The following is a 24,086-nucleotide window of genomic DNA, read 5'->3' on the forward strand; positions in this document are numbered from 1 at the left end:
AAGGAAGGAAGGAAGGAAGGAAGGAAGGAAGGAAGGAAGGAAGGAAGAGGGACCATTAAGCCTCTTTACAGCAATGGAAACTAAAATATGCCCCTCCTCTTACCTGCCACTTTCAGAAAACAATCTTGGATAAGTAACACTTGTAAGGAAAAACAACAACAACAACAAAACAGGTGCTATTATAAATATTGCTAAGGATATTATTTGAAAGCCCAAGGTAGCTTTTTTTCTATTAAATAGGGTCTTATAAAGCTAGGCAGAAGTCTGGGACAGAAGAATTATGTTGGCATGGCTTGAAAGCCCACAGAAAATATCCCATGCTTCCTCTCAAATGTCTGTGGTGATCAAATATATCAGTCATTTTAGAGAATTTCCAATGGCATACAGGTGATTTAGGAAATCTCAGGACTCCAGTTTATGTTTTAGAGAGTTTAAAGGAGGTATTTCCATTCACAGAGTACAAAGGAGCTCTGTAGTTGGAATGATTCTCACATTGCAAAGCAGCTGGTAAGGACAGTCTTATTATTCACTGGTGTTAGCTAGGTTCTATGTTCCTCCCAAATGACTATTCAGTTGCCCTTTTCAAATTCTGGATATATTTGAAATTGCCTGTTTAAAGTAATCCTTATATGAATGGATACTATAAAAAATACCAAATCATCTTAGAGCCTATAGCTTTATAGTAAATCTTGATAATTGGATAATGCTAATCTTCCAGCTTTATTTTTATTTTTCCAATTTTTTTTTTTTTTGGTCTATCCTAGTTTCTATACCTTTTCATGCAAATTTTAGAATCATCTTATCAGGGGCACCTGCATGGCTCAGTCAGTTAAGCCTCTGCCTTCGGCTCAGGACATGATCCCAGGGTCTTGGGATTGAGCCCCTTGTTGGGCTCTCTGCTAGTGGGGAGCCTGCTTCTCCCTCTCCCTCTGCCCGCCACTCCCCCTACTTGTGCTCTCTCTCTCTCTCTGTCAAATGAATAAATAAAATCTTTAAAAAAATCACCTTATCAATATCTACAAAAGCATTGCTGGGATTTTTTTTTTAATGTATCAATAATCATTTATTGGCTGTTACACAAACATTCATCAGATATACCACACTAATATTGCTGGGATTTTTCCTGGAATCACATTAAATTTATAAGTCAAATAGGGGAGACCAACTTCTTAATTATATTATCTTTTAATCCAAGGACATGGTATATTGCTCCATTTATTTAGGTCTTCATTGACTTAACAGTGTTTTGTAATCTTCAATATACAGATAAAAATCCTGGAAACAGTTGAGTGGATTTATAGCTAAATATTTCATTTTTTAGTTTTATTGAAAATATCTTTTTATTTCCATTTTTCATTATTACTATAGAGAAATAAGATTTTTTCTTATTTTCTCCAGCTTTATTGAAATATGGTTGACAAATAGAAATCATATATATTTGAGGCGTGCAACATGTTTTGATATATGTATACATTGTGAAATTATTACAATTAAACTAATTAACATGTCCATCACCTCATCTAGGTACCTCTGTGTATATGTATGTGTGTGGTGAGAACACTTGAGACCTACTTTCTTAGCAAATTTCAAGTATATGTTATTAACTATAGTCACCATGCTGTACATTATTCATTTTATAACTGTAAGCTTATACCTTTTCACTAATTTTGCATTTCCTCCACCTCCCGGCCCTTAGTAACCACCATTCTGCTCTCTCTTGCTATGAGTTTGACATTTTTAGATTTCACATAAAAGTGGCATCAAGTGGCATCATGGGATATTTGTCTCTTTGGGTCTGATTTATTTCACTTAGCTTATATTCTCCGAGTTCATCCATGTTGTCACAAATGACAGAATTTCCTTTTATAAAGGCTAAATAATATTCTATCGTGCATATATACTACATGTTCTTTATCCATTTATCTGTTGATGGACAGTTAAGTTTTATTTCCATATCTTGACTATTAGTAAACATAGAAGTGCAGATATCTCTTCAAGATAGTGACTTCATTTCCTTTGGAAATGTACCCAGAAGTTCGGATTGCTGCATCATGTAGTAGTTCTATTTTTGATATTTTGAAGAACCTCAGTAATATTTTCCACGTTTCCTGTACAATTTACATTCCTACAGGGGCGCCTGGGTGGCTCAGTCGGTAAGCGTCTGCCTTCAGCTCAGGTCATGATCCCAGGGTCCTGGGATCGAGCCCCGCATCGGGCTCCCTGCTCTGCGGGAAGCCTGCTTCTCCCTCTCCCACTCCCCCTGCTTGTGTTCCCTCTCTCGCTGTCTCTCTCTCTGTCAAAATAAATAAATAAAATCTTTAAAAAATAAAAAAATAAAAAATAAATTAAAAAAACAATTTACATTCCTACAATTAGTATATAAGGATTCCTTTTTCTTTGTATCCTTGTCAATACTTATGATCTTTTGATTTTTTAATAATAACCATCCTACCGGGATTGAGTTTTGTAGTTTCCTGATGATTAGTGATGTTGAGCATCTTCTGATATACTTTTTGGAATTTGTGTGTCTTTTTTGGAAAAATGTTTATTAAGATTCTTTGCCCATTTTTTAAATTAGGTTATTTGACATTTTTTTGCTTTTAAATTGTAAGAGCTACATATTTTGAAAATCAATCCCATATTACATATATGATTTGCAAATATTTTCTCCTTTCTATAGTTTGGCTTTTCATTTAGTTGTTCACTGTGAAGAAACATTTTAGTTTGATGTAGTCCCGCTTGTTTATTTTTGCTTTTGGTGTAAAATCCAAAAATTCGTTGCCAACACCAGTGCCAAGAAGCTTTTCCCTTATGTTTTCTTCTAGGATTTTTAGGGTTTCAGGTCTTACATTTAAGCCTTTCATCCATTCTGTGTTTATTTTTGTGTGTCCAGTTTCATTCCTTTGCATGTGGATATCCAGTTTTCTCAACACCATTTATTGAAGAGATAATCATCTTCCCATGTGTATTCTTATTTCCTTTGTTGAAAATTAGTTGACTGTATATGTGTATGAGGTTTACTTCTGGGCTCTATAGTCTGTCCCAATTGTCTATGTGTCTGTTTTTTTATGCCAGTACAATCTGTTTTGATTACTATAGCTTTGTAATATAGTTTGAAATCAAGAAGTATGATGCCTCCATCCTTGCTGTTCTTGCTCCAGATTGCTTTAGCTATTCAAGGATTTTTTGTGGTTCCATATGAATTTTAGAATTTTTTTCTATTTCTGTGAAAAATGACAATGGAATTTTAGCGTGGATTATTGTTTTTGTTTTTGTTTTTTTTTTAATCCTCTAAACTTGCTAAACTTACTTACTAGTTCTAAGGGATTTTTTGATGTTTCCAAGTAGGAAATATATCATCTGGAAATAGAGACAATTTTATGTCTTTTTTCAATATTTATTCCATTTACTTATTTTTCCTGCTATGTTGTGCTGATTGTGTTAGGCTTGAAATTCAAATCCAGTATAAAATGCTGCTCTGATATCTTATGAATTAGTTCCTAGAGCTGCCATTAAAAAAAAAAAAAAGTATTTACCAACTGGGTGACTTAAGGCAATAGAAACCGTCTTATAATTCTAGAGGTTGGAAATCTAAAATCAATGTTTTAGCACAGCCATCCTCCATCTGTAACTTATGAGAATGTAGCTTTCCTTGCCTCTTCCAGTTTCTGGTATTTGTTGGCAATCCTTGGCACCCTTTGGCTTATAAATGAATCACTCCGATATCTGTCTCCTTGAATTCTGTCATTTTCCTATATATATTTTAAATGAATTTTCTTAGATTCATACACACTAAAGATGCTATGCCTTGGAGAAAAAGAAAATCCTTTTCTTGTGTAATGTTTCTCTTTAATCCCTGGTGATAATTTTTATGATGAAATCTATACTGCCTTATATTTTTTTTAAGAATTTTTTTTTATTTATTCATTTGAGACAGAGAGATACAGAGAGAGAGAGAGAGAGAGAGAGCGCACACAAGAGCAGAGGAAGAGGGAGAAGCAGACTCCCTGCTGAGCAGGGAGCCCGACATGGGGCTCCATCCTAGGACCTGGAGATCATGACCTGAGCCCAAGGCAAACGCTTAACCACCTGAGCCACCCAGGCGCCCCCTGCCTTATATTTTTACTCCAGGTTTACTTTGGTTAGATTTTGCATAGTATACCTGCTACCATTCTTCAACTATTCATTTCTTTGTCTTTAAGTGTAAAGCAGGTTTCTTATAGAGAGCGCATAATCATATCTTATACTTTTATCCAGCTTTACTATTTCAGTTTTTTAACTGGTGTTTAACATTTATTTATATAATTATTGATATTGTTGGATGAAAATCTACCAACTTGTTAGATGTTTTCTATTTTTCCTTATGTTTTGGTTACTTTTTTCTGTTTCCTCTTTGGTTAGTTGAGTATTTTTTATGGTTCTATCTTTTTTCTTCTATTGTCTTATTTATACTTTGTTTGTTTTTACTTTCATAGTTGTATCCTAGTGTTTGCAATGTTTATATTTACATTCAGATAATACGATAGTATTCCACGTATAATATAAGAAACATAAAATACCCAGTTCCTCTCTTCTATCCACTGAGCTACTATTGTCATTCATTTTATTTCCTATATGCTATGAACACACAATATAACATTATCATTTTTGCTTTAGATAATCAGTTACCTTTTAGGGCAATTAAATATAGAATAAAAATTATGGTAGATAGAATACTAAAATGACCCCCAATAATCCAGTCCCCTGTTGTATACACCCTGTATAATCCATACCACTTGAGCTGGAAAAGACCAATGAATATGAAGAGATATCACTCCCATTGTGATAGATTATATGGCTGTGTTATATTATATGGCAGAAAAGATTTTGAAGTTGTAATTAGGCTTCCCTAATCATTTGATTGTGAATTAATCAAAAGGGAGATCATCTTGAGTGTACCTAATATAATCTGGCTAGAGCATTAAAAGCAAGTAAAGTTTCTGAGAGAGCCTCCTACCAGCCTGGGAGAAGAAAACAGGTATGTCATGAACTTCATAGGGACAGACCTCACGATGAGGATCTGAGATGAACCTCTAACAGCAGAGAGCAGTCGCCTGCTGACAACCAGCAAGAAAATAGAGACTTAAGTGCTTCGTCTTCAGGGAACTGAATTCTGGCAATAATTGGTGGGTCAGGAAGAAGATCCCAAGGTTCAGATGATATCTCAGTCTTGGCCTTATAATACCTTAAGCAGAGAACTCAGTCATGCTATGCTCAGTCTTCTGACCTGAGATAATAAATGGGCGACATCTGAAACCACTAAATCTGTGTTAATTTGTCATGTGTCAATAGAATACTCAGATAAAAATAATTTTACTTTCATCTATTCCATTACCTTTTCTCTTCATTTCTTTCTATAGATTCAAGTTTCTGAATCGTATTATTATTCCTTTTGCCTAAAGACTTTTCTTTAATATTTAACACTTTTGTTTTTCTTTTTTGGAAGAGAAGAGGCTGGTGTGTTAAAGGTTTGGGGGGGTATTTAAATTTTAATTGTGTATGTGTGTGTGTGCATGTATGTTCTATTTCTGATCCATCCTCAGCTTTAGATTTTCCATTTGAGCTAAATTTCAGAGATATCTTTCTAGTTATTTTACTAGTTACTAATGGCTCAATGCTTTACAGCCTGGCAAGAGATTAGATGTGAAGTATGTGTTTTGGGGACAGGAGGATAGGGTTATTCTGACTAATCAAATGTGAGGTGGGTACCAAGACACTGGGTTTCAGAGGTGTGGTCTTAGTACTCTCAACCCTCCCTACCTCATTTAGATCTGAGCCTGGCATGTATTCATGACTCTGCCCCAGGAATAGAGAATTGATGTTATTTATTTATTTTTACTGTCCCCTTCTTCAGGTACCTTGTGGGTGGCCGTGTTTATGGCCTTCCTCCCACAGATTGAGGGAATAGAGTCCTAATGGAGTTTGAAGTCCCTCCTGCTGATGCTCCCTTTCCCAAGGTCTGGGATGGGATCAGGGAGTTTTTCTCAGGACCCTCTGTCAACAGTCATACCAGGCCAACATCCCCAGTTACCAGCCACCTAGCTGACTCTTCTTACCAGTGTCCAGGTGTATCTTGCCAGGTAAGCCAGGGTTCATGCCTTGCCTCTTTCTTCAGGCTCCTCACTCTCCTTAGATTTAGGGCCACTTGGTTACCCTGCAATTTCAGCTCTTTGAGAGGTCAAGAAAAATTGTACACTTGTTTTTTGTTCAACTATTTTATTGTAAGTTTGGGAGTAACACTCTTCACAATTCCTTCTTTCTTTCCTTCCTTCCTTCCTTCCTTCCTCCCTTCTTTCCTTCCTTCCTTCCTTCCATCCTTCCTTCTTTCCTTCCTTCCTCCCTTCCTTCCCTCCTTCCTTCCTTCCTTCCTTCCTTCTTATAATTAAAATGGCCTGTGGTATCTGAATATAAGAATCAGTTTAAAGAGAAAGGTAAAGAGTTTAAGAGTAAGGCAGCAAATATTCTCAATCTTACCTTAAATGAAATTATCCAAATTTTGTTCTATCAGGAGATCCTGCTATGAGAAAATATTTAGTAATGCTTTGATATGTTGACCATTCAGGGATATTGCTCAGAGTACTGTCTGGTCATATAATCAGTAAATTCACATTCAATGCCATTGTGAACATTGAGGTTTACACAGCTTTACAAAATGGAACTTATATTGGTCACATTTTATCTTGATGACCATGGAGCTTTTTGGGGATGGGGAGAATTTCCTCAACCTGCATATCTGTTAATACAGGTTTTATGTAATCCAGTTGCTTCTGACATCAGATCATTTATCTTTCATTCAATATTCACCTCATGCAGCATCTCTTTGCAAAACACAGTCAAACCACACAGCTGGAGTTAATAAACTGAAGGAGGATGCCCATTACCAGTTACAGACATTTCTGTTGTTTGGGGTTTTCAGTATTTCATTATCTCTGCATCAGTACTGGTAGTCTCGCAGCTGAAAAGCCATCAGAATAACACAGCTTGAAATGATAAATGAAAGGAACGTAACAACTGCAGTACAGAGCATTTGAGTCTCTGGATTTTTTTTTTTTTTTTTTTTGTGCAAGGACCTATTTGTTTATTTGTACACTTTCTTTGTTGGAAGTCGTATTCCACCATTCAAACAGTCCATCTACATGTATGGTGAAATGTATTTCATCATTCTTTCTCATCAAAAAAGATGTGTGATATTCTCAGTGACTAGGACTATCCACAATTTTAATTTTCCAAAAAATATTTTGAGACAGAGTAAAAAAGAAAAAAAGGTGCTATAATAATATTGAGAGAGAAGAAGCAGGAGAGAGAGTGAGCACAAACTTGTGTGTATTTTGTTTGTTTTTGGACCAACTTTGTATTTAAAAGTTGTAGCAAGTTTGTCTTGTTCTTTATTCCTTTCAATTCACCGCAAAATTCCTAAATATTCCATCACACCAAATTCTATACCTAAATGAATACCTCTCATAAGTAATTATGTATATCACCCCCATTAGTGATATACATTACCCACTTTAATGATTATAATTCCATGTCTATTATTATAATTACCCATCTGCCAAAACTGTCCAAACCCATGCCTCTCTTTGACTTCATTGCATTCACCTGGCGAAAATCATATTGCAATGAAATCCACATATCTACCTCCAAGCTGACTGTTTTGTGCAGCTGAACATAGCTGTATACCCATTATGACTAGTTTCACTAAATTCACAAACATAAATTCAAATGGACCTTCCATGCTAGCCAATAATCTGATTGTGTTTTCCTGACCCATGACTTCTCCTCTCCTAGATGACTGAGTCCTATTTTTTACTCTCCACAAAATTCAAAACCATTTCTCCCATCATCTTTCTTAATTTGCCTCCTACTTTTCTGCAAACATTAGCCCAATTTCCAAAGTTAACTTCTGTATCCACTCTATACCAGGGTCTACATGAGCGAACAGCATTGTAGGTGACAAAAAAGTTTCCCTCCACCCTCTCAGGGTCCCTGGCTATATCTAAAACTTAAGCTGACAAAGACAGATTAACAGAGAAAAGCAAACGCATTTATTTAATATATGTTTCATGTTATATGGAAGTTTCCATGAGGAAATGAATACTCAAAGATATAGTTAGACCTATGTACTTTTTTGCTAGGTTTGATGAAGAGTGAACAGTTGTAGAGAAATATCGTAAGGAGTATGAAGTAATTATTATAAAGTGAGGGAAACTTAGCAGGGCCTGTTGGTTAGGATCCTTCTTCATGTCCCTTTGTCTTCAGAGATGAAGATGCCCCTTTCCTCTGGGTATAGAGAGAGCACCTGTTACATGAGGTTTTGTGTCCTGTTTCAGGGAGGAGGGAAGGAGGGAGGTCAGAGTGACCTTCCTGCTTCTGCTTAAAACTTTCAATATGCCAAGATGCCATGTTTTGGGGTAGCATGTCCTGAATCCTATCATTGTCTTCCCTCCTAACATAGATGAACAATTTCTGAATTTATGTAAAGTTAGTCCTGCCTCTTATACACTATATGCCATCCCCCCCTTACTGCCAGAATTCTCTCTGCTTTTTTTAAATCATCAATCATTCCCTCTCTTCTGAGTCATTTCATTAGTATACAAACATGCTATCTTATTTCATATTAAAAAAAATTATCTTGACCCATTACACCTCTACTTCCAATGAAAGCATTTCAAAAAGAATTACCAGTTCTCATCAATTCTATTTCCTTTCCTACCATTTCTGTAAATTTACTCCAGAAGATATTTTGTCCTATCATTGTACTGAAACTTTTCTTATGGAGACCTTTAAAGACCTCTACATTGTAAAGTCAAATGATCAATATGCTGCCCTCATATTACCTGACCTATATGTAGCATTTCACACAACTGATCACTTCTGCTCCTAGAAGCTCTTTCTTTGCTCCTATTCCTGGATAACATACTCAATGTTCTCTTAAATGGCACATACTCCCTTGCATGTTTCTACTCTTTTCCACAATCTCATAATATCAGAGTACCCTGGAATCATTTCATCATCCTCCCATGGTCTCCATCTATACTCCATCCCCTTACACATAGTATCCATTTTCATAGTGATAAATGTGTGCTATGGGCTCTGTAATTCATATCTCCAACCCACATTTGTCTTTTCAACCCTCAATTCATTATGCAACAGCTTCCTAGACATCTCTACTTAATATATTATCCTAAAAGACATTGAAAACTTACCATGTTTGAGGTTAAACTTCTAATCTTCTCCTCAAACCTTATTCCTTCCACAGTTTTCCCCAGTTCAGTGAAGACTGCCTTTGTGTTTCTAGTTATTCAGACCAAAAACTTTGAAGCTATCCTTGACTCCTCTCTTTTTCTATAATTGTCAACAATTCATCAGGAAATGCAATTAGCTTTATTATCAAAATATATTCAAAATCCAAATTTCCCACCACTGCCACTGTAATTAACCTGGTTTAAATTATCCTTATATTTATCACTGTAACCAAAAAAGATCTTCCTGCTTCTACCTTGTAAGATTTGGTGGAGATCTTTTAGCTTGAATAATTTATCAATTATAAAGAGTGAGAATGTCTCTGACTATACTGCTCCCCTTAAGATCAAATCTCCTATATTTTGGTGCCCTGTGAGATTTGAATTACTTATACATTAGGGACAGATGACAAGCATCTGTGATAAGCCTCAACAAGAACATCATAATCAAAGGGTTTTTCTTTCATCCAAAATTAGCATTAATTTACTAAATGCCCACTGTGAGTCAAGGATGATCCTACATGATGGAACACTAGTCACAAATACTACACAGTCTCTGATCTCAGAAAGTTCTAAATCTAGTGCGTGTTACAAACTACTAACCAGAAAAATGCAATGGGCAGGAGAAAGTGCTTTTATGCTCTAAGTAGAAAGTGCAATAGAAATCCACAGCATCCCTGCTTAATTCAGTATCAGAGGTACGGGACATTTTATAATCACTTTGATTCAGCCATTCTTTCTTTTCTTCAGTTTTCTAAATGAGAAACAATATAAATGATTTTTTAGCCTTTAGCCTGAGTACTCTATAATTTTATTTCTTTTCTAAAAAGTGTATCAAATGAGATTCTACTATCACTATATTCAATGGCCATGAATAAAGACAATGTACCCACTTCTCTAACCATGTAATTGGAAGCATTCTACTAAAAACTTAAAGAAGGAAGTTCTGCCTGTGAAGAGGAAAGAAGGTAGAACAACTGTCTTTATTCAAGTAGAATAATTTAGTATTGCATGATTAAAGAGTTCTGGAACAGGAAAGAGTTGTGACTCACTATTTCCCTTGGCAGGAATGATTTCATAGCTTTGTCTCTCCCTCCTTCCAAGAGAGGCATTCAGTTCAATTCACTAAAAGAAATGATGAGAAATAAACAATGTGTCAAGTACTGTGCTAGGACCCTGGGAAAGGCAAAGATGGTTAGATGTAGTCCCAGACTAAAGACTTGGTAATACACTGGGAAATATGAACACACACAAAGTTGGGTACGATACATAGTAGCATTCAGAGCACAAAGTACAAAGAACCCCAGGGACCTGAGAAAGAAATGTTCCTAAGGAGGCCTGGAAAGGCTATTCCCTAAACTTTCCAAGTGTCCTTTCCAGCTAGACTCCCTCAGACACCTGAGTGGGGATTTAATCAGAACAGAACAATATGAAGGAATAGCACATAGAGAATGCAATGGCAGCACAGTAAAGAAGCGAATGGTGTGTCCCTCAGTGTCTGTACCCAAAAAAATGCTATGGCGAATCCTCACTTAACTCCTCCACCATCTGGTTAGTATTTTCTTGATGAGTAGCCTCCAAGCCCAACTCTGTCCCTCTTGGAGATTATGTGAGCTTCCCAATACAGTTGATTCCATTGTTCTTCTGCTTAAATGAACTAGTGAGCATTCTGTGTCCTACAGCTGATATGTAAGTCACCAGAATAAAGTGACAGTATATCCCAGTAATTAAGTGCATGAGCTTTGGAATGATAATTTGTGTTTGAGCCCTTTCTTTTCCATTCATTTATTACATATATTTGGGTAACTTACCACTACCTCTTTAAGACTCAGTCCCCAATTTTATATGTGGGATAATAGCAAATTCATAGGATTGATCACATATTAAACAAGGTAATGTACATGAATGACTTAGTACCCCGAGTATCACAGTAACTGCTCAATAAAAAAAAATAGTTCTTATTATATAAGTTGTAATTCCAACTAAGTTAATGTGTTCTTGCCTCCAAAACACAATCTCTTTACATGATATTTTGACCTATTTAATCTGTCCTTTGGACTTTGGAACATATTTTCAAGAAGTTCTCCTTACAGGGGCGCCTGGGTGGCTCAGTCGTTAAGCGTCTGCCTTCGGCTCAGGTCATGATCCCAGGGTCCTGGGATCGAGCCCCACATCGGGCTCCCTGCTCCGCGGGAGGCCTGTTTCTCCCTCTCCCTCTCCCCCTGCTTGTGATCCTGCTCTCACTGTGTCTCTCTCTGTCAAATAAATAAATAAAATCTTAAAAAAAAAAAAAAAAAAAGTTCTCCTTACAGAAAATAGATCATTTTTTTTATACTCCTGCAATTAGGGATCATTGCCTTCAAAAATAAAAGAATGTAATAAATTTTTTCATGTTTTAGAATTTATTTTCCCTTCAGTGCTAGGATAGCATCATTACAAAGTTCCTTACTAGTGAAAAGAATGTACTAATTTCAAATAAATTAAACTCAAATTGACAAAAAAAGAGAGAAAAACACATAACCACTATGTCTAAGTCTGTTCTTTTACCAACTGAGTGTAACAATACCTTGCAGCGGAGGTGAGATGTACCTGACCCAGGCTGAGGCATTGAGATATGCTTCTTGTTATAGATACTGATTATCACTGAAAATAGTGTAACAGAGACATTAAAAGATTCATGGTGCTTCAAAGAGATGCTTCTCATTTTGACATTCATTAAGGTTTGATTTATGAACTTTCAAAGCAAAACCACAGTAGATGCTTCACAGTGATTTAAAACAATAAAACAACCAAGACTATCTCCATTTTGAATTCAGTGAATTTTATATTGATGGTGTAGAACATGTTATCAAAAATAAAAATACACCAAGTATATTGGGAAATTTAACTTCCTTTATATTTTTTCCATTCATTTTGAACTTTTTTTAAAAAGATTTTATTTATTTAGAGAGAGAGATAGAAAGAGAAAGAGAGAGAGGGGAGAAGAGGTAGAGGGACAAGCAGACTCTGCACTGGGTGCAGAGCCTGATGTGGGGTCTGATCTCAGGATCCTGTGATCATGACCTGAATTGAAGTCAAATGCTGAACCAACTGAGCCTCCCAGGCACCACAAACTTTTGTTGTTGTTGTTGTTTTAAAACTACTTAAAATACATCTGATCAGGCCATAATTTGTTAATGTCTGGGTACTTCTTTCCATTGCCTTTTGTCTTTCCCTGCTCTTATCCTTTCCCCACATTCCTGTCAAATTAGAATTTTATTTACCCACATGGAGACAGGGCATAACAGATAAAGGAGGGGAGAACATATTTAGCTGGAGAAAATAGATTTATTTACGTAGTAAAGAGCTTGGAGTAAAGGAGATGAGAAATCTGAACAGAGGAAGAGATGTTGAAATGTTTCATGAATTAGTTATTGAGAGAATTTAAAACACCTGATAAAGAAAATACCCTGGAACAATTTTATGCCGTGAGAGAATTGAGGAAAGGAAAAGGGATTTGAAGAGTGTTACTATGTATCATTAATTAGAATTATTTAAAATTCTTCAAGCAACATATAGACGTAGGTGTTCTTTTATAAAAGATTTGGTTATAGAACTGCATTTACTTATGAATTCTCGGGCTCTCCTTACACACTATTCCTATTCACACTGGAAGAACATTTTTTTTTATTTTCTTTTTTTTTTATTATGTTATGTTAATCACCATACATTACATCATTAGTTTTTGAGGTAGTGTTCCATGATTCATTGTTTGCGTATAACACCCTGTGCTCCATGCAGAGCGTGCCCTCTTTAATACCCATCACCAGGCTAACCCATCATCCCACCCCCCTCCCCTCTAGAACCCTCAGTTTGTTTTTCAGAGTCCATAGTCTCTCATGGTTTGTCTGGGAGAACATTTTTAAGATTGATCGAATGATTGATTGATTGATTTTTAGTTAAGTATGTGAGTTGGGAAATAGCTAACTGAAAGTGATAGCCTTTATACTGTTTTGGAACCTACCTGAGCAAACCAATACTTCTAATTCTAAGCATAACTTAAAAAGTCTGATAAAACAATTCCAAAGGATTCCATGGAATGAATGTATTTATTAATGTATTAATATAAATACATTCATATAAATAAATGTTGCCTTGGTTATAATACTTTAGGACTTTGGGTAAGATTTTCCTGCTTCCTTGAAGAGTTGTTCAATGCAATATTGTCTCCATAACCCCCAAGATAATGATGAGTTGATGTTGGAGGAGGTCAATGAGAGGACATGACTGCTGGTTGACACTTGAGGTATACCCAGGCAATTGGAGGTTCCTCACCCTCTCACCTGCCCTTAGAAAATACATTCTGTCCACTGTTTCCACAGTCAGAGCCATTTGAAGAATGCAGCTTTGGGGGATCACTGCATTATTGAGACCATCTAGATGGTAATATATGACAACCCCATTAATACCTCCATATAAATATTTAAGATTCTGGCTGGAGAGCGCAGAGATCTACTCATCCTGTAGCCATCCCAGACAAGGCTCATATGCAAGTTCCCTTGCTTATTAAATCTGTCACCTGCCAATCTGTGTAGTCTGCCTCTTTCTTTGGTCTCTCTCTTTGCCCTCTATAGGGCAACTCCGGAGGTTGCAAACCAACACTTAGCTAACTTATGACACTATCATTTTAAGAGACTAAAGGGAAAGCACTCACAATTGAATCTCTCTATTGAACCCAAAAGCTATCATGATGAGAGACCAGAAACATGTGAACAGATAGATGGCCCTTATTTTAACAAACCTTATAAAATGTTCTGCCTTTTCTAGATAATATTTATCAGGATATATGACTATGCTCTCTTCATTCCAACAATCACCCCCTCCCTGCTCCATGGGGAGAATGGTAACTTTAGAGGAAAAAAAAATCTCATTTCCTGTCCTATATGTATATGGGAAGTAGGATCATTGACACAGAATCTTCAAATAGTCTGTAATTGAGAGAGCTGATTGAAAGCCAGGTCCTCAGATACAAAAATGACTAACCCACCAAAAAAGAATATTCAAATAACAATATATTTGATATATGTCTAGCTTATTACCTGTATTTATCATTATTTATATAACATACATGTTCATATGCACATATATATCAATTATATCCCTAATTTGAATTAATTTCATTAAATTGCAGTTTATGTACTCCATTGATATTCATATTATTCATATTTATATCATTAGGGTTACTTAATTTCTCAGATATTATTCCATACATACACTAAGTTTATTTGCTTGGCTAAAACTCTCAGCTGATGATCATTCTTAAAGATCTCTGCTGTCTGGCACCAATATGTAAAAATGTTTCATCATTAAATCTAGACCCAACTCCAAGATAGAAAGAATAGAAGCCTGAGTACTAATATCTAAAGGAAAGCAGTACTTTACATATATTATTTTTTTACAATACTTTGATGAAGCAAAAATATTATTTGTTTTACAAATGAAAGCACAAGCTTAGGAGGGCTTAGTAATTGGTATGATGACACATACCTACTGAGAGGGCAAACCAGAATTAAATGGCAAATAAATTTGAGTCAAAGCAATGTAATACAAATGTGTGTGGGCAAAAACTATTAAGCCATATGACTTACAGGTTCCTAGGTCTTATTTTTCCCTTCAGACTCCAAGTAGCTTGAGTGCAGAAAACATTTATTTACATATTTCCTTTCCCATAGAAATGATTTATTTTTAAAAAACACTTTATAGAGCACAATAACTACCTATTGGCTTGCATAATTGTATTTCTGAAAGGCTGGTTGCAAATAACCTGTTAATTAAAATGTGTGTGCATGTGTGTGTGTTTAGTTTATTTATCCTGTAATCTATTTTGCCCAATATCCACATTGTCTATTCATTTCATATGTCTGTTTATATGATCCTAGGTCTTTTTTCTTTCAAATTGTTTTGTGTTTTGTGATTTGTTTTCTTACTTCAAGTTTAAGCTCCTTGAAAAATATGAGCTTGGTCATAGGAAATGAGCTTATGACACAAACTACTTTAGTAGCTTCTCACTTACTTTATCTACTACATGCAACCTTGCAAAAGAAAAGTGTATGTTTTTAGAGTAAGAAGGAAACTTAACAAGGAAGGAGACAAATCATAGTTTTTTTTTTTTTAGATTTTTTTTTTTTTTTTATTTGACAGAGAGATAGAGAGAGAGCACAAGTAAGCAGAGAGGCAGGCAGACGGAGAGGGAGAAGCAGACTCTCCACTGAGCAGGGAGCCTGATGTGGGACTCGATCCCAGGACCCTGGGATCATGACCTGGGCCGAAGGCAGCCGCTTAACCGACTGAGCCACCCAGGCGCCCCACAAATCATAGTTTTTACATGTGGAAACATGCTAATGTTTAGGACTTTTGGCTGCAAATCACAAAGAAGACCAATTTGAGTACATTTTTTGACCCATATTACTAGAATGTTTCCACGCAGTACACACTACTAAATGTTTAGTATAAAGAAAAATCTGGCCTGTGTTCCTTTCTATTGCATCTCACTCCCACCCTTAAAACCACATATTACAAAGTGTATCATTCTAGCATCCACTAAAATCAAATATGGATTTGTTGAAGGAAAAAAAAAAAATGAACTGCAATTCATTCTCAGACCAAACTGCAAGTGAGCCACTCAAAATCAGGAAACCCTGGTGAAGTCTCAGGAAATATGAAGAGTCTCTTCAAAATTCTGATTAGGAAATGATGCTGAGAAACTTACAAGAGAGAAACTTATCACAACAGAAAAATGCTCATAAGGAAAGCCAAGGTCTCTAACTTTTCTGAAAGGTCATTTTCCCCATTTCCCTTCTTCTCTATTGAGCAAAGATTTTATATTCAAATGATGTGAACATTTTAATGAACTTTACTTAAGTCACCTGAAACAGTGCTTCCATAACAGATTCATTTTTTTTTTAAGATTTATTTATTTAAGAGAGAGAGACATAGGGAGAGAGAAGCAGAGGGAGAGAATCTCAAGCAGACTCCCGACTGAGCATAGAGCCTGATGCAGGGCTCGATCTCACGACCCTGAGATCATGACCTGAGCTGAAATTAAGAGTAGGACGCTTAACCAACTGAGCCACCCAGGCACCCCGTTGCTGCTATTTTAATAATTACAATCAAGAACAGTATAAAATAAAATATTAAAAATATGTTTCTTATCAATTACACATTCATTCAGTTTTTCTAAACTGAACCAGAGCCCAATATATGCATCATATCTCAGTGGTATTTTGTAGTCAAATACAAATGTTATAATTTTTTACAGAAAACATAGATTATTCTGGTCTTCAATAACTTGAAGAAAATCACCTTTATAAAATAGCCATTTTTTAAAAGCAGAGCTAGAAAATTCAACCCTGAATTCCCAAATTTTATACTTTACACAGGAGTCATTGTAAAATGTAAACTATGACAAAGAGTGAGTTCAAATTTCTTTCCTCTAAACCTTTCTTAGTTACAAACCAAGTAATGGATTTTTAATAGACTAAAATCAAAAGGTCTTGGTAGTATATTTCTAAAATATTTATTAAATGTAATTTCAAACGAAGCATGAAGATTAATATTTACTGAGCAGCCTCCTATATCTTATATCATTTACACACTTGACCTACTTAATCCTCACAACAAATTCAGGTAGAAAAAAATTATTTTCCTATTTACTGAGAATCCAAGAGAATAAGTAGCTCATAGTGCAATGGGTTCCTTGTGTAGAAATTGGCAAAAATGCTCCCCTGCAGAGCCCGGACTGTGGGACAGGAAGCACAAAGACCACCAACATGCCATTGGAGTAATTCTAAGGGGAGCTACTCCTGGATCCAGCCCTTGGTTTTGGGAACTATGTGTTCTGCTTGGGAACACAAATGATCTAGAGGTCTCAATTCATTGTGCATACTGCATCCTGGAGGATGACACTTCCTATTCATAGAATACTGCCTCTGATCTGGTGCTTCAGTGGCTTTAGCAGGTCATCCTGCTAAAGGTATCAGACTGGCACTGCCGAGATGGTGCGTTGTGCAATACAACCTGTGGATCCTAATAGACCCATTTGCATACCTCCTTCACACATGGCAAGCTATCCCATCAATACCAGTGACCTGCAACATACATTTTCTCCAGTCATCCAAGAGAAAAATCATATAGTGTTGGGATGGCTAAGCCTCTGAAGATCAGTCAGAGGACCTCTCCAAACCAGATATACTATAGCTAGTGGATTCCTGGGAGAATGGGCAGGGAGGCTTTCTGTAGAGGTGAAAAGGTATTAGGTACCAGTTTGCTGTGATGATGCCATTTGACAAAAGATGCACAATAGTGTGGGTTCACAATGTACTCATACTAAATATCAGTTGCTGACATCTTAAAAAGGGCTGGGCGCTTTAAAATGATAATGGAGTTCCCAGTTTTTAAAGGAAGACCTATCTGAACTCATGAACGAGTTGTCCCGAGTTTCTTTCCAGCTCTTCTCATGGAGCGGCTTCATTTTTGCCTGGAAGAGAGGGATTTTTTTGTTCCTCTTAGTACAGCACACTCTCACATTGCTCACACTGCAAAACAGCAAAACTACTCTACTGTACTACAAATAATTTTTAAATTGCAAACAATTTTGCTATTTTGGGCATTAAAACATTTGGTCAGTTTGTTTTAAAGCCCAGTTGATGGCTTCAGTATTATAAGGGAAAAAAAAAAAAAAAACAGAGTGTGATTTTTTTTTAACCTAATGGTATTTGCAGACCAAAAAAAAATTACACAAAGCATAAAAATTACAAAATACATCCCACTCAGAATTCTGCAGTCAAATTTGAATTCTCAGTAAATGATTTTCCTATGTATATCACAGTATTTTTAATATTATCTGTTATTTCCTATGCTGATGTGGATATTCAAAGGACCGAATTTCTTCCTTTAGATATTATATCAGTAGTTTTATTAGAGAAACTAGGGATGACTTTGGAATAGATTTTTTTTTTATTCCCTCACTGAGCTGTGAACTGTCAAGTCATATGAAGAACAGAGAGATGTTAACTAAACTTGAGATGAGTGGTAGTGTAAAATCCTCTTAATGGTGCTTATGCACAGAACATAGCCTATATTCCAGACATTCCGCAATTCACACACATAAGATTTATTAATTTTTTTCCTTCAGTGTATTTAAAATGCTACCTGCATAGCTTTCTGAATTTCTAAATTTGCGACAACAAAAAAATCACTTATTGTATATTCCAGTTTATTTTAATGGCTTCAAGGTAGTCATCATTACAATTTTCAAAAGTAAATATAACATTGTCATTTTTATGACCATTGGTAGTTTCAGTGTTTGTAGTTTTAAATGATTCTCAGTTATATCTAACCAAAATAATTACAAATATATTTATTAAAACTTTAAAGTACATGTGTGTCACTGTGCATATACATACAGTTTAAATATTCTCTCTCCCTTCTTAGGAATTATCAGGTCAAGGAAAATTACTATCTCTGTTATTTTTACATATGTTTTTAAAAGAAAATTATGTGGCACAAATACAGAAATTATCATTAAAGCTATATAGTTACAGATGTATAAAACTTTAAAATTTCAAAGCATTTTATATTATATGAGAAAAACGTATCATCCACATCATGATGATGATGATGACAATGATTTTACAATTGGCAAAGTATCCTGAGGGTAAATGACTTCGAAAAGTTCACAATTAATGTTTTATAAAGTGAAATCTAGAGCTCATTTTCTAATTTCAAAGTCATAACATATTCTTTGGCAAAATAAAAAGACTGAATATATGAATAATCCATCTTTACTGTCCATGCCAGTGAGCCATGTTTTTAGTGTTTTCTTGTTTTTTTGTTTTTTGGGGTTTTTTGCACCAGATTTATGGAAAAATTATTGAAGCTCATTAATTTTGGATTTAGAAGAGACTTAAATCTTAGAGGAGTGGGAATCTTGTCATATAAGTTTATGACTAAAGGAATTGAATGAGCTTGACTAAGAGAAGCTTAGGGTAGACATGACAGCTGTGGATATTTGATAGACTGTATAAGAGGTATTAGGCTTTCCCTCAAGGAAGCAAACTTAACAAATGGCTAGAAATTACCCAGAAGGAGGCTGTGTCTCAAAATGAGGGGCTGTCTCATAATTAGAAAAATCTGACAGTAGCATTGTCTTACCCAAATGGTATTCTATAATAAGAGATTTTCCAAGCTAAAACTACATGAACCTCCAGCAAAGACTTTTTAAAAAGGGGGTGAGGGGGTTTCAGTAAGTAGAAAATTGGATTTGGGGGCTACTATTGGGGTTCCCCAAGCAAACTGTTAGAATCACAGAATGTTAGTGATGGAAGAAACCTTGGATAATACATTTGTGTTCTTCTCATTTAAAGATGAAAAACTAGAAACTAGAACCAGAAACTAGAAGTTAATGTATCTTATTATGAAGCAGAATTAATTAGAAAAATAATTAGTAAATCATTGAACTGAAAGAAAGAAGCAGATTTCTCAAGTGGATTAAACCAATAATTCACAACGTTTATCAAGTTACTTTGATAGTCTTCAGGAAAACAAGCCTTTTTTACCACAGTGCTGTTCACCAGTGCTATGTGGTTTTTACTGAGAAACTGATGTGACTATGAAGTAATTGTCTTAATTTATATCATCCCCTTGGCAAAGATTTATTTTATATTTGCTATGGTTCATTTAGTCGAATCTGTAACATTCACCAAACCTAACGGTAAAGAGGAGAACTGCCAGTATGACTTAGAATCTACTAAACAGAAGAAACATAACTGCAACCATGCAGAGGCCAACTCATCTAGTTCTTGAAGATTCCTTGGTAGAAAAGACCCATGGGATGAAGCTATGAAGAGGGCATAAATATATGAATTCATCCATCCTATCTTTAATTAATTAACTTATCAAATATTTATTGAACTCCTACTATGTGCCACAGCAGGCATTTTTCTCTTCATATTTTTTCACATTTATATTAATTTAGTGCAGTAAAGTTCATTTCTTCATTTCTAATCAGCATTTGTTTTAAAGGCAAGATAAGAAACTCAAATACTACATTCTAAAACTCATTCTAAAAGCTACTGAATTTCAGAGGAAAACCTCAATAGAACAGTAAATTTTTGATAGACCTAATCCACGCTCTAAATATTTGCACACCAGTCAGGTCAGCAGTCACCACCCATATCTCAACATATTCTGGGCTTGGGGGATTTAATAGAACTATTTCTGAGTGTTGAGGATTCAATAAATCTATTTAAATCTATTTACATAAATGAGTAAAATGCATATGATTTCAAATGAGGGCAAAATAATAAATCAACATTCATTAAGTCTGTGTTCTGATCATAGGAAAACATCAAATACAATATTCTATTTAATTTTAACACAATAATAAGAAAGAGTATTGGTAGTATTGGTAGACCTATTTTATCAGAAACACTGATCCTCAGGAAGATGACATAATTAGTGTATGATGGAATCTCACCATATCTTCTAACTACCAGTCTATTTTTTTTCCTATTCAATAAGGCAATTACTGGAAAAAATAACTAAACTATAATGCTACTGAGAAGGAAATTTATCTGAGTGACTAAAACTTGTTATCTTGCATAATCTCATTAAGAAAAGAGAGTTTTATGCTTAGTATACATATATGAAAACTGAAGCTTAAAGAGGAGTTAATCATTCAAATCCACATAGCTAAAAAACAGACAATCCTGACTTCAAACCTAGGTCATCCTGACTTCTAACCAATGATCATAACTGTTATTGTGAACATCATGCTTTTCTGCTTTTGGTTTTGGCAAGTATTGAAGGTTCCCTTGACCTGCGTCTGTTCAAAACCTTCTACAGCTACCAAACTCCATATTTTTACCCAGCATTGACCTTCTGGAATAATATTATATATTCCAAACTCCCTTGGAACTAGGTGTTATCTTGTAAATATGTTCTAAGATTTATTTTATTTATTTTTTTTTTTTTGAGAGAGAGAGTGAGCACAAGGGGGCGGGGCAGAGGGAGAGGGAGAGAATCCCAACCAGACAACGTGCTGAGCATGGAGCCTGACATGGGGCTTGATCTCACAATCCTGAAAACATGACCTGAGCTGAAACCAAGAGTCAGTTGCTTAACTCACTCTGCCACCGAGGAGCCCCTGTAAATATGCTTTTTATAGATAGATGTAAGTTGAATGTATGTGACCTTTTCTGGACAACCTTGAAAGAGAGTTTGTTTTAATCCTTTGTCTATTTCTCCTTTGTATCTGCCTCCATGTTAGTACCTAGAATACAGACATGATGGATAATATTCTACCAACCATCTTAAACCACACCAGTGTGAGCCACACTTTAGGGACAGTGAAGCAGACAGAAGAAAATGACCTGAGACCTGGAAAAGTATGTAGTACTGCCAAAGAAATGCTGGACTGCATACCCCTGGCATCTTTTAGACAAGAGAACAAAAATGTGTTCACTATTAATTTCTTTTTTCTTTTGGCCATGTGCAACTGAACTTAATTTAAATCATGCAATACTGTTAGAAACTGGTAAATACATAACCAACCCTGAGTTTGCATTCATTTCAATTCAACACTTATAGGAGAACCATTGGATAGGCAGTACTATAGTTAATACTATAGGAAATAAAAGAAAGCATTAGCTCATAGAAAGGAATAATTCTTAGAAGATGAAACTAAGTTAATTAAAAACTAATTAAAATATAGCAGTACTAAAGAAATGGCAATGATAATGAAGACCTCACCAGTGAAATGAGTGGAAATCATACAGAGCAGTTATTTTAAATGTCTTAATTTAAATAAAGTGTGTAAGCATTGACAAATAGTACTTAAAATATGGTTAATAACTTATAAAATTGCTCTCAGGAGGGCCATCAACTTTGGCTAGCTCTGATGATTAGGTCAAGAGATGGAGAATAGGAATTAACTCCTATATGTAGCACATGAAACAAAATATCAGAAGAATCTATTTTATTCATTTAGAATCAGTTCACATTGGCCCCCTCTTAGTGGGATTTAGGAGGAATAAATGGCCAGAACATTTCTTAATTTCATTTATTTACCTTCAGGAACTGTGGACATTAATGGGTGCTTCTATGGAAAAACAATAAAGTCAAAATGATGTTATCATTTAAAGTTTACATACTTCCGCTGTGTTGTTGACTACTTGATATTGAGATATATATGCTCTATTAGTTATACTTAAATAATTTATATAATACAGATATATATACATATATGCAGCAAATAATATAGATAGAGATAGATATTTCTGTCAAATATATGTAAATATGTATAAATAAAATATATATGTAAATATATATATATATAATGTGTACTAGAAGTAGAAAATAATGAGTGAGAAGTTTGGGAAATTTTTCTTGTTCATATCTCACAACTGTGTTGAGATAGAGCATTGAGGATATATTTATGCTTTCATGCCCATTCATTCAACTTATGCTTATGAAATTTTGACAAGCTGCCTTGCACAGAAATTGTTATATTCATGTGTTCCTTAACTTTTCAGCATGCACCTAGGTTAAAATTGGTGGGACTGGGTACTCAAAAATACCATTTAGATGAAAGTGATGAAAGCCAGTTCTATAAAGAATCCAAAAATATTTCACAAGACCCTTGAGTTCACTCTTCCGTTGATGTGGTGACCATTGACCGCTGCATGGTCCCGAGATAAAGAGCCAAATGTTTTGCAACAGACTATGATGTGAACAGGAAGTAAATCTTTGATATGTTCATCTATGAAGATTTTGGGTTTCCTTTTTTTTTTTTTAAGACTTTATTTATTTAGAAAGCATATGCAAGCAGGGGGAGGGGCAGAGAGAGAGGAAGAGAGAGTATATCAAGCAGACTTCATACTGAGCACAGAGCTCGACTAGGGACTTGATCTCATGACCCTGAGGTCATCACCTGAGCTGAAATCAAGAGCTGGGTTGCTTAAACAACTGAACCACCCAGGCATCCCAAGGTTTCCTTTACTATAGTCTCAAATGATAGTTTGCTGTTGAGTACTGGAATCAATCCTTGAAGTTGGGTGCTGCTTTAAAAACTAAAACATGTGTGGTACCTGGCTGGCTCAGTGGGTGGAGCATATGACTCGAACTAGGGATTTTGAGTTCAAGCTCTGCATGGGATACAGAGTCTACTTAAAAAAAAAAAAAAAGAAAGAAAGAAAAGAAGAGAAAGAAGAGAAGAGGAGAAGAGAAGAGAAGAGAAGAGAAGAGAAGAGAAGAGAAGAGAAAGAAGAAAAGAGAAGAGAAGAGAAAAGAAAAGTAAAAGAAAAATTAAAACAGGTAGCGTTGACTTAGTGGTCAGGCACTGTAGTAAGGTAACTGATATGGGCAGCTAGAAAATGGTTGTCTATGATAAGCTGTGAACAAATACTTGGAAAACCCATTGCCTATTCTAAATGAAGAGAGAGGCCATGCACTTTCTAAGATAGTAGATCTAGGGGAAGGGTGCCAAGTAACAGAATCTTGTAATGTTTTTTCTGCATATGACAAGGTATTGAAGAAAACACATAAAATCAGGAAATATGTCTTGAGTGCAAGCAGAAATAGAAGAAAATAAAGAAATTATTATTGAAAATAAGGATTCAGGGCCTCCAAGGAAAAAGAACTCCCACACATCATTAGAAGGAGTATAATTTAGGACAACCACCTTGAGAAGTTGGCAATATTTTATAAAAATGAATATATGCATATTTATGACTCAGCATTTGTACTCCTAAGTATATAAAAATAGAA

Source organism: Mirounga leonina, unplaced genomic scaffold, assembly GCF_011800145.1.
Source record: "Mirounga leonina isolate KUSES-001 unplaced genomic scaffold, KU_Mleo_1.0 Mir_129, whole genome shotgun sequence".
NCBI lineage: Eukaryota > Metazoa > Chordata > Mammalia > Carnivora > Phocidae > Mirounga > Mirounga leonina.